Source organism: Lissotriton vulgaris, chromosome 11, assembly GCF_964263255.1.
Source record: "Lissotriton vulgaris chromosome 11, aLisVul1.2, whole genome shotgun sequence".
Taxonomy (NCBI): Eukaryota; Metazoa; Chordata; class Amphibia; order Caudata; family Salamandridae; genus Lissotriton; species Lissotriton vulgaris.
In genome coordinates this window covers 744,020,053-744,035,597 of record NC_141699.1, presented here as the reverse complement: position 1 = coordinate 744,035,597, position 15,545 = coordinate 744,020,053, and positions in this window count along the sequence as shown.

Sequence of the window (15,545 nt, the reverse complement as noted above, 5' to 3'; positions counted from 1 at the left end):
CAAATATTAATGAGCTCGTACAGGGAAATGCAAAGTTCTGATTGACTGCCAATACTTCAACCTTCAATACTTCAACCAGGTGTTGGCAGCCATCTTAGGACTCGACTTCAGCCGAGACCCTCCAAAAATGTGAAAAACAGAAAAGGGGCAGGATAGGAATACCAGAACGACCCTGGCAGGGCAAAAAAGTTTTTTTTCTAAAAAAAAACAATTTGCCACAAGTTTGCGTTATTCAAAGATTTGTAGCAAAACAATAAAAAAGGAAAAAAGTGCTTGTTTTCAAAAGGGCTTTTGGGTGGGCCAGGTCCCGGGGCATGGGCCTCTCCTCCTGAGGCTCTTTAAGCAACAGGGACCACCACATCCCTAGGGTATTATTTTAATTAAGTAGGGGGACATGTGGATCCCCCTCCTGGGCTTCTAGGAACCCTGAGGACCACCGCCTTCCCCGGGCAAATAAAACAATTGGCAAAGGACCATGTGGGCCCCCCGGAGACCACCACCTCCTTGGGGATGTTTTTTTTTAGGAAGGAGGGGGCCCACCACCTCCCATGGGGCAGCCCTGCAAACAGAAAGAAGGGGGCTCCGCAGCCCCCTTTCTCGAGCCATTCATAGCCTTGGGGACCGCAATCCCCCAGGACCGGCTATTGCTATGTCCCGGGGTGCCCACCCCCGGGACTTAGCTATTAGCTCTGTCTTGACAGGAGCTTTGACAGCTCCAGTCAAATCAGAGAAACACAAACTCTGCTCTCAGCAAGCGAGAGCTGTAAACCGCTCCTGCTTGCTGAGAGTCAATTTTTTGGCTGCTTCCATGCCTGCTCTCAAGCGAGCAGGGAAACAGACAAAAGGATTACTCTCACAGGCAGGGAGCTGCTTGTTTAGCAGCTCCCTGTCTGTGAGAGCAATGCCGGCTCCCGCAGGAGGTGGGCAGTAGACCCTGACCTCAGGGGTTTTAAGACCCCCCCAGCGGTCCTACGAAAAGAAAGTAGAGCGAGGTGAAATAAACATCAGAAACTAGCAAAAAGAGGCAGAATAAAGGTAAAAACAAACGAGCAGAAAGAGGCAAATTAAGGGTAAGCAATGAGCAGCAAGAGGCAGAATAAAGGTCAGAAATGAGCAGAAAGAAGCAAAATAAAGGTGAGAAACCAGCAGAAAGAGGCAAACTAAAGATGAGAAACGAGCAGAAAGAGGCAAGATAGAGGCCAGAAACCAGTAGCAAGAGGCAAAATAAAGATGAGAAATGAGCAGAGAGAGGCAAAATAAAGGTGAGGAATGGGAAGAAAGAGTCAAAATAAAGGTAGGCAATGGGCAGAAAGAGGCAAGATAAAGGCGAGAAATTAGCAGAAAGAGGCAAAATAAAGGTTAGAAGCGAGCAGAAAGAGGCTAAATAAATGTTAGAAACAAGCAGAAAGAGGCAGATTAAAGGTCAGAAACAAGCAGAAAAAAAGCTGAATAAAGGTCAGGAATGAAGAGGGACTATAAAAGCCAGAAAAGAGCAGAAAGAGGCAAAATAAAGGTCAGCAACGAGCTGAAAGAGACAAAACAAAGTTAAGAAACGAGAACCAAGATGCAAAATAAAGGTGACAAACGCGCAGAGAGAGGCAAAATAAAGGTGACAAATTTGGAAAGAGAGGCAAACTAGAGGCCATTTACCTGCAACAAGAGGAAAAAATAAAGGTGACAGACAAGCAAAAGAGGCAAATAAAGTTGAGAAATGAGCAGAAAGAAGCTAAATAAAGGTCAGCAACGAGCAGAAAGAGGCAAGATGAAGGTGAGAAATGAGCAAAAAGAGGCCAATAAAGGTCAGAAATGAGCAGAGAGAGGGTGAATAAAGGTCAGCAATGAGTAGAAAGAGACAAGATAAAGGTGAGAAACAAGCAGAAAGAGGCAGACTAAAAGTCAGAAATAAGCAGAGGGAAGCAAAATAAAGGCCAGCAATGAGCAGAAAGAGGCAAAATAGAGGTAAGAAATCAGCAGAAAGAGGCAAAATAAAGGTCAGAAGTGAGGAGAATAAAGGCAGAAATCGAGCAAAATCCACTCAGGCACTAATGCACCCAGTCACAGGTAAACTCAGACAAGTACACCCACTCACAGACACAGTCAGGCACTCATGCACCCACTTAAAGAATCACTAATACTCTTTCTCACCCACTCACAGATCTACTCAGAAACTCACGTACTAACTCACATACCTACTCAGAGACTTATGCACTTACTCACAGACCCACACAGACACTCATGCACTCCCTCACTCCCTCACAGACTAATACATTCATAGAGGCACTCACAAACCCACTCCGACACTCTCACACCCACTCATACACTCATGCAGACACACATGCACCCACTTAGACACTCATACATCCACTGATAGACCCAATCAGACCCTCATTCACCCACCCACATACCCAGTGAGACAGTAAGATATACATTCACTGAAAAAAAACAAAGGTTAAAGGGACATAATTAGGCTCAGATTTCACTCGTAGACAACCAGTGAAATTCAGAAGTTCTAGTTACCTGAGCTAACTATAACTTACGCCCCGCAATGCACTGCTTATAACCTCACATATAATCTATACTACTATTATAAAGTAAGAACTTTGAACCTTTGAGGCGGGTAAACTCGGGAACCACAGCGCCAATCCACACACCCAATACATCATTGTAATCGTCAGGGTGTGCAGATGGACATAGGCCTCATAAACTATACAAATATGCGTTATTTAAAAAATGTACATTAAAAAAAAAAGTAGTCCCTTCGAAGTAGCGCCGGCTGCGACCTGCGTGCTGACATCAGGAGCGCGGGGAGGAGCGGCGTCCAGGAGCGGCGGACATGGCGTGGGTGAGGAGCGGTGAGGAGCGGCGGACAGGCGGGAGGAGTGGTGACGAGCGGCGAGGAGCGGCGGAGCGGTGAACTGAGGAGCGCTGGGGAGGAGCGGCGGCTGAGGTAAGGCTCCGGGAGACCCACGGACAATGTCGGGGAGGAGAGGGTCGGGGCAGGCAGGGGTAGGGGCAGGCGGGGGACGGGGCAGGCGGTGGACGGAGCGGGCGGGGGACGAGGCAGGGCGGGGGCCCGGGCTGCTGGACAATGTCGGGGCGGGCGGGGGTCGGGCGGGGGCCCGGGCTGCTGGACAATGTCGGGGCGGGCGGGGGTCACGTCATGGATAGAGCCAAACAGCAGCAATGTCACATTGCTCCAAAAGAAAAGTACACTGTGCTCAATACCTAGAGCCCCAAATAACAAAGGGCAATAATGATCGCGGCGGGGGCCCGGGCTGCTGGACAATGTCGGGGCGGGCGGGGGTCGGGGAAGCCTGATTGCACCCGGACAAGGTCAGAACGGGCTGCTAGTGGAAAATAAAGCTCCCAGGCAATAGTTAACATATGCAATGCAGGAAATAAGTTCAAAGAAAGAAGAATATTATGCGAAGATAGACAGAGGATGTCCTGCCTATTGTGTACATCAGAGCTCATTTAGAAAAGTACAAACTTATATTTTTACTTCCACAGAATATAACTGTCTTGCTAATATGTTCGAGAATCTTGACGTGACCATCTAATTGTATTCTCAGAGAAACACGTGTGTGTAAGCGTCATTTTTCATTTTTTGAAAAAATAACTCCCTTTCATCCCTTGTCCTATCCCTGTGTTATTTTCCTTTCCTTCTCCCCCTTGTTCCTTCCCCTTTCTCCACCTTTCACCTTACCTTTTACTTTCCCCTTCCCTTTCCTCCTTTATTTCCAATAATCAGAAAACCTAATTCAAGGATAAACCGATATTAAATATAAATAGAGTAGTAGGTATATAGAGCTATAATGATGGCAATTTCACTTATCTGATTCCTTTCACTTAATTCATCCTCTGTTTACCTAACCCTTTTACAAACTCATGATTAAATAGTTCTACAACAGAATTTGCCTCTTCTTGTATCTTGATTTTTTATTTAGATTTAGACTGTTATGTCATACGTTTATTTATGAATGTCTTGTTAAACATCACTTGCTATATGTACTCATAGGATTAGTTAAATATTTTAAGAGTAGATAAAGATATGATGTAAGGGAGAGATTCCAGACCAGCCGGGTCCGTGAGAGGATTCCAGACCAGCCGGGTCCGTGATGAGCACGGCTGGCTGTTCTGCAACCCTCGCTATAATAACTCAGGAGGGGGGGTGCCCTCCGACCAGGGTGGTTAAGGAGAGATTGCCCAAGGTGGGTTATACTTCTTTGCCGGGAGGGAGGAGGGTAATAAACCTCCTCTCTTGGAATATTGCTGGGCTAAGGCGGAATTTAGATATCCCAGAGTGGCACACACAAATTGAGCAGTTCGACGTCTGCCTGTTCCAGGAGACATGGAGTTTTGTTCCGCTACATAAATCGGGGTATACAACCCATTGTGTGCCTGCAGTAAGCAAGGGAAGGGGTAGACCTTCGGGCGGCCTGTTAGTATGGATAAAAATAGATCTGGATTGGGTGGTCACAAGACACAGTTTGGAGTGTAATGATATACTACACCTTTCGGTGAAAGGAGGGGAGGATGTTGGCAGGCTCGACCTTTTTAACGTTTATGCCAGAGGGACACAGGGTGACTCCCCCTCCTTGACCCTAGCTTCTCTGGATTTGACCCTAGCTGAATGCCCCTGCTCAGCTAAAATTCTGGTGGGGGGTGATTTTAATTGTACATTTGAACCTCTTCTCGGAGACGATCCCTTAGGGATCGAAGAGGAGGATTCAAATTGGTCCATTCCATCCCTTTCCCTGCCCCCTGTAAGGAAATGGTCGTCCAGAGCTATACAAATTAACGCACTGACAAGGGACCATAAATTAAGAGCCCTGAACGGCAGGACAATATCCGACCGCTCAGGGGCTTGGACCTTCAATAGACTTTCGGGCCCGTCCAGAATTGACTACATCCTGATAGATGTTGGATCCTGGCCGGACCTGATCGACATGGAGGTCGTCCCAAGCCAGGATAGTGACCACAATCCCCTGTGTTGTAAATTCTACTGGGGATTGCGGGAGGCCAGGCGAGGGGTGGTTAACCCAAAAATAACTAAAGAAGTTATCCCCTTTAATAATAACCGTAGGCTGAAATGGGATAGGGCTAGGCTCAATGAGGGGGATTTAGGAAGTATTAAAGTATTGGTTGAGGGCCTGTCTTCTACCCTAGATACATGGGTTGGTGAAGACAGGACCGCCAATCCCCAATACCCCACCCTTGTCTCTGCCTATAAAAGGACAATAGACCAAGTTGGTCAATTTTTCATCTCCAAGAGGAAAGGTAATAGGGCTCCTGCTATACCCCCTACTCTCAGTAAAGTGTGGTATAATGACCGGTGTAAAAGCTCCAGGAAAAAATTAACAGAGGCTTTGCTTTCAGGGAACCCCCCATTGGTTAGAGCGGCCAGGAGGGACTACCAGAAAGCCTTATCATTGGCCAAAAAGGAGTGGGAGGAACAGCATTGGTTGGATCTTTCCAATGCTGCGAGTGGCAGGAACCCAAACCTTTTTTGGGAATTGGTCAATAGTTCAAGGCAGAGAAGATCGCAACCATTGGCTGATCATATAACCTGTCAGCAATGGTTTACACATTTTTCATCTCTTTATGGCGACTTAGATGAACCAACTAGCCCAGAGGTGATTAGCCAGGGTGCAGGGGTCCCCGCGGTTGAAAGCGATCTTATGTTCTCAACGGGTGAAGTAGTTTTGGCGATTAGACACTTAACTCCAAAAAAAGCCGCTGGGCAGGACGGGATCCCTGGGGATCTACTGTTGACGGATCCGGAGGCTTGGGCTAAACTAATTGCGATTGTTATGAATCTGATCATGAGGGGACACCAGGTTCCAGACTCCTGGAAGGGGGCCGAGGTAGTCACGGTGTTTAAGAAGGGGGCTAGAGATGACCCTGCTAACTACAGGCCCATTAGTCTGATAGATATAATTCAGAAAGTGGTTGGCAGGGTCATCATTTCAAGAGTAGGTGACTGGATAGAGGAGGCTAGTATCCTCTCCCACCTACAAGCGGGGTTCAGAAGGAGGGTAGGCACGATGGACCAGGTCTTTCGTCTGTTCGCCATATACTGGAAGGCGGTTGTAATTATGAAGGGTAGTTTGTATATGGCGTTCATTGATCTTAAAACCGCATTCGACCTGGTCCCTCGCAACAAGCTTTGGGGAACGCTAAGAGAGATGGGTTTTCCCAGTGGGCTTCTGAGCCTAATTGTTAAGCTACACGAGGGGAATTATGCTAGAGTGAGATGGGGATCCCAGGGTCAACTTACTGATAGGATTCCTGTGCGGCGAGGAGTGCGTCAGGGATGTGTTATGGCCCCGACCCTCTTCTCCCTATTCGTAAACGGAGTGGTGGACCATCTAAGGGGGGTGGAGTCGGATGCCCCATCCCTGGCGGGGGAGAGAATCCCCACACTTCTCTTCGCCGACGACACCCTATTGATTTCAAAATCCCCGGTGGGCTTGCAAAAACTCCTGGATCAGTTTAGCTCCTTCTGCACCATTAGAGGCCTAACTATCAACACATCAAAAACCAAGTTGATGGCCTTCGCACCCTCGAAGAGATTTAAAAATAATTTCGTGCTTAACAACGCCCCCCTTGAACTGGTTGAGTCCTTTGATTATCTTGGTGTCCGTATCAACAGTCACATGACCTGGAAGGACCATCTGTCCAAAATGCTACTAAACCATCAAAGAGTATCCGGGGTGACGCTGAAGGAGTTACGCGAGTCAACCAGCAAACCGGTCTCCCCAGTTATGACCATTTATGAGGGGCAGACACTACCTGCAGCACTTTACGGTTCGGAGTTGTGGGGGTTTGAAGGGATCTCAGACTTGATGACATCAGAAAACAACTTTTTTAGGAAAGTGGTAGCTCTTCCCACTTCCACCCCCTTGATCCCATTAAGATTAGATCTGGGCAGGAAATCCGTAAAGGATTTGGTGAGGCTCCGCCCGTTGCTATTTTGGTCCCGTTTACGAAGAACTGAAGAGCTGGCAAAGTACGCAGAAGGTCTAGATGAACTACTTTTACTGGACACTAGTAAAAAAATAGCATGGTTAAATAACCTGAAGGAATTGGTTTTTACTTTAGGTCTCGGTGAGGCATGGGAGTTGCAATCACCTCCACCGAAAGATGTCATAAAAAAACTATACTGGGACTGGGTACAGAATAATGTTATGCGGTCTAGGAAATTGGGCTCTCTTACTGACCAATTTTTGTCCATTAAGTGTATGCGTAAATTGGAATCCTTTTTAGATCTAATAACCATACCACTGGATCGTGCACTGTACCTAAAATTGCGATATGGGACGCTCCCGGTATATGAGTTTACGGGTAAATGGAAGAACTCAGTTACTAGCCCGCTGGGCTGCCCGGGTTGTGCGGCCCCTAAGGAATCGGTGGCTCACCTGTTCTTCGCTTGTCCAGCTTACAAAGGAGCACGGAATTTCTGGTTGAAACCCGTCTGTAGGGAACTAGGTCTAAGGTGCCATAGCCAGGCATTACGTGTCCTTACTACAGACTCTTCATCTGCCAGTATGATCTGTGGGGTGGCTAAATTCCTAGGGAGTGCGTGGAGGACACGCTGCCGTTTGCTGAAACCTCTCACTAGAAAATCCACTAGCTAAGGACTATTTTTACTGCCAGTAAATTGTGAATGTTGTGGCACTGTTTCCATTGTATCTTATAATCTTTTATCTGTTGAACTGTTTATATTGTGTTCTTTTATGGTGAAATTTGCCGAATAAAGATTACTCAACAACAGATATGATGTAAGATAAAAGGAATGTATATTAGAATGAGTTCTAAATATTGTCTTAAATTAATTTTAGATTGTTTGGTGGTCATTTCCTGACGAAGGCACCTCCAGTGCCGAAACGCGCGTCGAAGAAATCATCTCTACCAATTAAAATCGTTTATTTTTTATTCATGGATTTTATGACATGTATCAATGAAAGTCATTGGTTGATGATTTTTAACCCCTTTGATGCTGATGATGGAGCGGTTCCGTCATCAGCATCGGTTGGGCTGTGCTGATGACGGAACCGCTCCGTCAATAGCACCGCCCCTGGGGGGAGCACTGGCGCTCCCCCCTGGGGCATCGATCGTGTCCACAGCAACAGGGATGGCAGAGGAAGAGCTTCCACTGCCACCGAGCCCCCACGCTTCCTGATGACGACAGCGCGCACAGCATGCGCCAACGTCATCAGGAAGCGCTGGACACGCTGGAAACAATTTGTTTCCAGCACGTCCAGGATCAGGAGGTAAGTTTTGGCCTCCGGTGAGGCGGGGGGGGGCATATTGTTGTGCCTTGAGGCATCGGGGGGAGGAAACAGTGTTTCCAATCCCCTGATGTCCCAATGCAGGGGATTCCTGGTGCACGATCGCGCATAGCGTTGCGATCGTGCACCAGGAATGCCCCACTAGATACCAGGGATGTCTTTTTTTACAAAAAGGAAGCGACCCCTTGGGCAAGGGTCACTTCCTAAGGGGCTCACTAAAAATCAGACTTTTCTGCCCCCCCCGGGGACAGATCGGCCGTTTTTTGGCCGATCCTGGACCCAGGGGGGGCAGGAAAGCCCACTAGAGCCAGGGAATTAGTTTTTTGAGAAATCGGAAGCGGCCCCCTGGGCAAGGGTCGCTTCCTTGGGCCCAATATGTTTGTAAAGTATATCGTTTTTTTATTTGGCCTTTCTGCCCCCAGGGGGTGCAGAAAACCCCACTAGACACCAGGGAATTCATTTTTTTTTAATATGTAAGTGACCCCTTGGGCAAGGGTCACTTCCAGGGGGCCCAATTTAAAAAAAATTCTATTCTGCCCCCGCTGGGGACAGGTAGCCTGATTTGTTGGCCTTTCTGGCCCCAGGGGAGGCAGAAAAGCCCACTAGAGCCAGGGAAATGTTTTTTTGTAAAATTGGAAGTGACCAGTCGCTTCCAGGGGTCATTTTTCTTTTTTTTGTAGTATATTCTGTCCCCCCGGGGGCAGATCGGTTTCTTTATTTGGCCTTTCTGCCCCCAGGGGAGGGCAGAAAACCCCACTAGACACCAGGGTGTGTTTTAAATTTGAAATGGAATGCGACCCCTTGGCCAAGGGTCACTTCCTTATGGGCCTAATTAATTTGTTAGACTTTTCTGCCCTTGCGGACAGATTACCTATATTTTTGGCTTTTCCCGCCGGGGGGGGCAGAAAAGCCCACTAGTGCCAGGGATGTAAAAATAAATACATTGGTTGCTTCCAGGGGACAAATATTTGTTTATGTGTATTCAGCCTGTTTATTTGGCCTTTCTGCCCCCATTTGTGTAGTGACATAGCCTGTTATAATGTGTATTGTTTTTATTTCTTGTGAATTGTAATGTTTTATTTTCCCCTTTTTTGTTCTAGTTCAAGACTTTTGCTCTTTAGACTGTTGCAGGTTGAGGTTTCGTTACTGGTGGTTCTGCTGTTTGTGTAGTTGCATGTGTTTGGTAAGAGACCTTTTTTGTAAAATTTTAATGTAAATGTGTTTTTTGCAAAGTGTGTAATAATACCAGTATGTTTGGTTTCTGCTTTTTGAGTGTCTAAAAAATGTTTTGCATTTGTGCTTGATGTGTATTTTGTTTTCTGTAGATTTTTTTTTCTTCTTTCTAGTGATATATCGTTGACTATTTGCTGTGTCTTTGCAGAGTAGTTGCTGGTGAGTGTAGCTGTCCCTTGTAAATGAATTGTATAATTTTTCAGTATATAGATCTTTGTGATAAAGGCACACATTTTTTTACTTACTTTCAGGCACGGCCCGTGCCGGGCGTTATACTGGGGCGGTGACGTCAGGCAGGGGAGGGTCAGGGTGGGGGGTTGTAAAATGCAGGATAAGGAACATTAAAGGTAAGTACCGAAAAATATAAATAAAACAAATTTCGTTGCCCACGCTGCATCACATTTGGCGATGCAGCGTGGGCAACGAAATTCGTTTTATTTATATTTTTCGGTACTTACCTTTAATGGTCCATATCCCGCATTTTACAACCCCCCACCATGACCCTCCCCTGCCTGACGTCACCGCCCCAGTATAACGCCCGGCACGGGCCGTGCCTGCATACTTTGCACAGTGTTGGTTGTTGACTTGTTTGTGCAGTCTCCTTTCTCAGTAAGGATAATGGCTAGCCGCCGGATTACAGCTCAGCAAGTTGTTGGAATGCTTTTTGATTCTTCCTCTGACCATGGTCCAGAGACTGACTCTGATTCTGAGGCAGAGGTGGGAGGGGAAGATTCAGGCAGCGAGTTTTCTCTCCATATGGCATCATCTGATGATGAAGATACTCTGAGTGCATATGAAGCTTCTCTTGGTGTGGATGAAGTGCCTGTGTTAGAGGAGGACACTGATGTGCCGATAGTGCGGCAAGAGGCATCTGGGCTGCAGCCTGGGGCTGCAATACTTCCCGTTGGTATAGTGAGACAAGAGGCATCTGGGCTGCAGCCTGGGGCTACAGGACTTCCAGTTGGTATAGTGAGACAAGAGGCATCTGGGTTGCAGCCTGGGGCTGCAAGACTTTCTGTTGGTATAGTGAGTCAAGAGGCAGCTGGGCGGCAGCCTGGAGCTGCAAGGCTTCCCGTTGAAAGTGCTGACCTCTGGGTTACCCCAGGCATGGTGCAGCCGGCATTGCCAGACTTTACTGGTGTTCCAGGGTGTAGGGTGAATACTGAAAACGTTTTGCCGATTGATTTTTTCAGTTGTTTATGGATGATGTGTTTTTGGCAGAGATTGTTGAGCAGACTTATTTGTATGCTGAACAGTTTTTGAGGGAGAACAGTGCTAGCCTTAAGCCCCACTCTAGAGCTACCCTGTGGACTCCCATAAATCTGGATGAGATGAAGGCGTTCTTAGGTTTAACTTTTTTGATGGGCTTGCTAAGGAAGCCATTAATGGCTTCATATTGGTCTTCTACTAGTCCCTTGATGGCAACTGCTATATTTCCGACAGCCATGAGTCGTGATAGGTATTTGCTTCTGCTTCGGATGATGCATTTTGTCGATAATGGTTTAGCTTTGCCACGAGATCACCCTGATTGTGACCGTCTTTTCAAGATTCGGCCTGTCATTGATCACTTTGCTGATCGATTTTTTGAGATCTATGCTCCAGGGAAAGAAATTGCAGTGGATGAGTCTTTGGTGTTGTTCAAGGGCCGCTTGGTTTCTAAGCAATACATTCCTAGTAAGAGGGCACGCTATGGATTAAGCTGTATATGTGTGTGACTGGATATGTCTCTAATTTCAGGGTGTACACCGGTAAGGAATCCAGGATTAATCCCCCTGGGTGTCTGTCCACTTTTGGAGTGACTGAGAAAATTGTGGATTATTTAACAAAGGCCATCATTTATATGTAGATAACTTCTACACTGTGCGTGGACTGGTGTTTGGCTGACGGTGTGCTTGGACTAGAGTTTGGCTGGCGGTGTGCGTGGACTGGTGTTTGGCTGGTGGTGTGTGTGGTCTGGCGCTTGCCTGGTGGTGTGGTGGACTGGCGTTTGTCTGGTGGAGTGCGTGGACTGGTACTTGTCTGGCAGTGTGCGTGGACTGGTGCTTGGCTGGCGGTGTGTGTGGAGTGGCGCTTGACTGGCGGTGTGCATGGACTGGCGTTTGGCTGGCGGTGTTTGTGGACTGGTGCTTGGCTTGTGGTGTACGTGGACTGGCGCTCAGCTGGCGGTGTGTGAGTAGTGACTTGATGCTGGTCACTACACACACTGCTAGCTGAGCGCCACTCCATGCAATCCATCAGTTTGTGTAGTTGCTGTGTCAGAAATGTGGGCGTGTGAAAGTGATGGGCCCTTGAATGGCGCTGTCTGCTGGTGGAAGTGTTGTAATGTGATGGGCCCGCGACTGGCGGTGTGAATGTATTGTATGCGTCACGCATATGAAAGGTGTATGAATGACCTGTAAAGCGGTTGGTGCCTTGTCATGGCTTTACAGCTCACGAGCTGTGAGTCAATGGTTCAGTTTCTCGTCCTTTCAAATATTAACAGTGCATTTCATTTTTGTGAAATCACTTACTAATACAATTGTATACACTGAACAATCACTCATCCTCGTGCCAAATCCAACCAGTATGTGTGTGTGTTTGAGGAATCGATGGCTGTGCAGTAATATTTTTTTTTGTATTTTTGAAGCAGGGTGCCTCTTGTCCTTTTTTTGTGAATGTTGGGATGTGTTGCTTTTGTGCCTGGTGATGTGAATGGTCTTCTGTGTATCAAGTGTGAAAGGTGTGTGAAATGGCCTGTAAAGCAGTTGGTGCCTTGAAGTGGCTTTACAGCTCACGAGCTGTGAGTCATTTGTTCATTTTTTTTGTCATTTAATTGACAGTGCACTTCATTTTTGTGGCATCACCGGGCTCACACAAATTTCCTACCACCCAGCGTTCCCCGAGGTCTCCTGATAAAAATGGTGCCTCACTTGTGTGGGAGGCGCCAGTACCCGCCACATGAAAGGGCCCAAAACATTTTTTGATAGGCAATGTCGATGTTGCCTCTAAATGTTTTGGGCCCTTGCCTGTCGCGAGAACTTGAGCCTCCGACACAAGTGAGGCACCATTTTTATCGGGAGACCTCGGGCAACGCTGGGTGGAAATTTGTGTGAGCCCAGTGATGCCATACTTTCCCACACAAAAATGTGTGAAAAAAACAGATTTTTTTCAGCTAAAATTGAGGTTTGCAAGAGATTCTGGGTAAGGGGACGTTGGGGAATCCATGCAAGCCATACCTCCTTGGAAGCCCCCGGTGTCTACTTTTCAGAAATGTGTGGGTTTGGTGGGGTTCCCTAGGTGCCGGCAGAGCTAGGGTTTGCACACTACAGCTAGGCACTTTGCCAGAAAAGGGTCATTTTTCACTGTGAAATTGAGGTATGACCACGTTGCGTTTTGTGTCGTTTCGTGTCGCAGGCAGAAGGCTAACCCACACAAGTGGGGTACCATTTTTCTCAGAAGACTTCGGGAAATGCGGGGTGGAATGAAATTTGTGGATCCACATAGATTCCAGAACTTTCCACCACAGAAATGTGGAGGAAATGTTTTTTTGGACAATTTGTTTGGTGTGCAAGGGTTTCTGGGTAACAGAACCTGGGGGGAGGCAGTCAAGTCACCCCATCCTGGATTCCCCTGGGTGTCTAGTTCCTAAAAATATATAGGTTTGCTAGGTTTCCATAGGTGCCGGCAGAGCTAGGGTTAAAAAACTACATCTATGCACTTTGCCAAAAAAGGGTAATTTTTCACTGCGAAATTGAGGTGTGAACACGTTGCGTTTTGCGCCGTTTCATGTCGCAGGCACTAAGCCGACCCACACAAGTGGGGTACCATTTTTCTCAGAAGACTTCTGGGAACAAAGGGTGAAAGGAAATTTGTGATCCACGCAGATTCCAGAACTTTCCACCACAGAAATGTGGAAAGAATGTTTTTGGTCGCAGGCACTAGGCGGACCCACACAAGGGGGGTACCTTTTTTCTCGGAAGACTTTGGAGAATGCGGATTGAAAGGAAATTTGTGGATACACGCAGATTCCAGAACTTTCCACCACAGAAATGTGGAGAAAATTTGTTTTTTTTAATACTTTTTTAAGTTTGCAAGGGTTTCTGGGTAACAGTACCTGGTGGGAGGCAGTCATATCACACCATCCTGGACTCCCTTCGGTGTCTGGTTTTCAAAAATGTAAAGGTTTGCTAGGTTTCCTTAGGTGCCGGCAGAGCTAGGGTTCAAAAACTACAGCTAGGCACTTTGCAAAACAAGGGTCATTTTACACTGCGAAATTGAGGTGCGCCCATGTTGCGTTTTGTGCCATTTCCTGTCGCAGGCACTAGGCCAACCCACACAAGCGAGGTACCATTTTTCTCCGAAGTCTTTGAGGAACGCGGGATGGGTGGAAATTTGTGGATCCACGCAGATTCCAGAACTTTCCACCACAGAAATGTAGGGAAAATGTGTTTTTTTGGACAATTATTTAGGTTTGCAAGGGATTCTGGTAACAGAACCTGGTGGGAGGCAGTCAAGTCACCCCATCCTGGATTCCCCCAGGGTGTCTAATTTTCAAAACTGTATAGGTTTGCTAGGTTTCCCTAGGTGCCGGCAGAGCTAGAGTACAAAACTACAGCTAGGCAATCTGCTAAAAAAGGGTCATTTTTCACTGCGAGATTGAGGTGTGACCATGTTGCGTTTTGCCCCGTTTCCTGCTGCGGGCACAAGGCTGACCCACACAAGTGAGGTACCGTTTTTAACGGGAGACTTAGGGTAATTCAGATTTATAAATCAACTGTTATTACCTATTGCGTTTTCATGCATTTCTCCCTTCCAAATGAAAGACACTGTGTAAAAAAGCAGTCATTTTGAAAAATGACCAATAATTCTCATGCTAGTATGAGTATTCCCAATTTTGAAAATGTGCAAATATGTACTGTTTCTAAACTCTATAATTTTTACCCTTTTCAGAAATACATAGGTGTCTTTCATACCGATTTTTCCATGTATACATTTTCCAAGAAAAATTGCTCTATACCCGGTACATAATGAAATACCATTGCAAGTTGCTGCTCAGTTGTCTGCTCTGGGTTCATAGGGTTCTTGGTGAACCTACAAGTCCTATATATCCCCACAACCAGGAAGATCCAGCGGATGTAACGGTATATTAATTTCAAGGAGCTGTCATAATTACAAGAAGTTACAGTTGAAAACGTTGACACAAAAGGCTAGTTTTTCAACTATTTTTCAATGTTTCCAATATTTAACTGTTAGTTTCTATAAAGAAACCTTCATGGATTTAGACAAATGACCTCTTTCTGAATTCAGAATTTCATCTCCTTTTTTAAAGTGTATAGCTTTCCAGGATCCATTATTGCTTTCCTACTCATTTTTACCATTGACTGGGAGGAGGTTGAAAGCACTTAAAATAGCAAAAATAGGCTATGTACCAGAAAAATGCAAAAACTGTGTGAACAATGTTGGTTCTCTGACAAAAAACTGTCATTCCCTAAAATCTGGGAAAATGGTGATTTCAGCCCCAGAAACCCTTTTTTGATAGCATTTGCAGGGAAAATCCCAGAGGCTTTCATTTGCAGCCCGTTTTTCCCATTTTTCTGAAAAAAACAAAACAAATACTATATTTTGCAAAATTTCTGGGACCCCTCCAAGGGAATCCAAAACCCTGGGTACCTTTAGAATTCCCATGATGTTGGAAGAAAAGGACACAAAATTGGCATGGATACCATATGTGGTCAAAAAGTTACAGGGGCCTAAGCGCTCACTACCCCAAATAGCTAAAAAAAAAGGCTTAGCACAGGAAGGGAAAAGGCCTAGCAGCGAAGGGGTTAAATTACAAATGTATTTGTTTATATAGTTAATTAAAAGTTAGTGTTTTTTAACTGCTTCAGCGCGGCGCAAATTCCTGCGCTGTGCTGAACGTTCCATTGGGCTTATGGAACCATGACGGAACGGTTCCGTCATGAGCACAGGCCAACCGATGCTCATGACGGAACCGTTCCGTCATGAGCATGGAAGGGGTTAACTTCTTTCTTTCTTTGA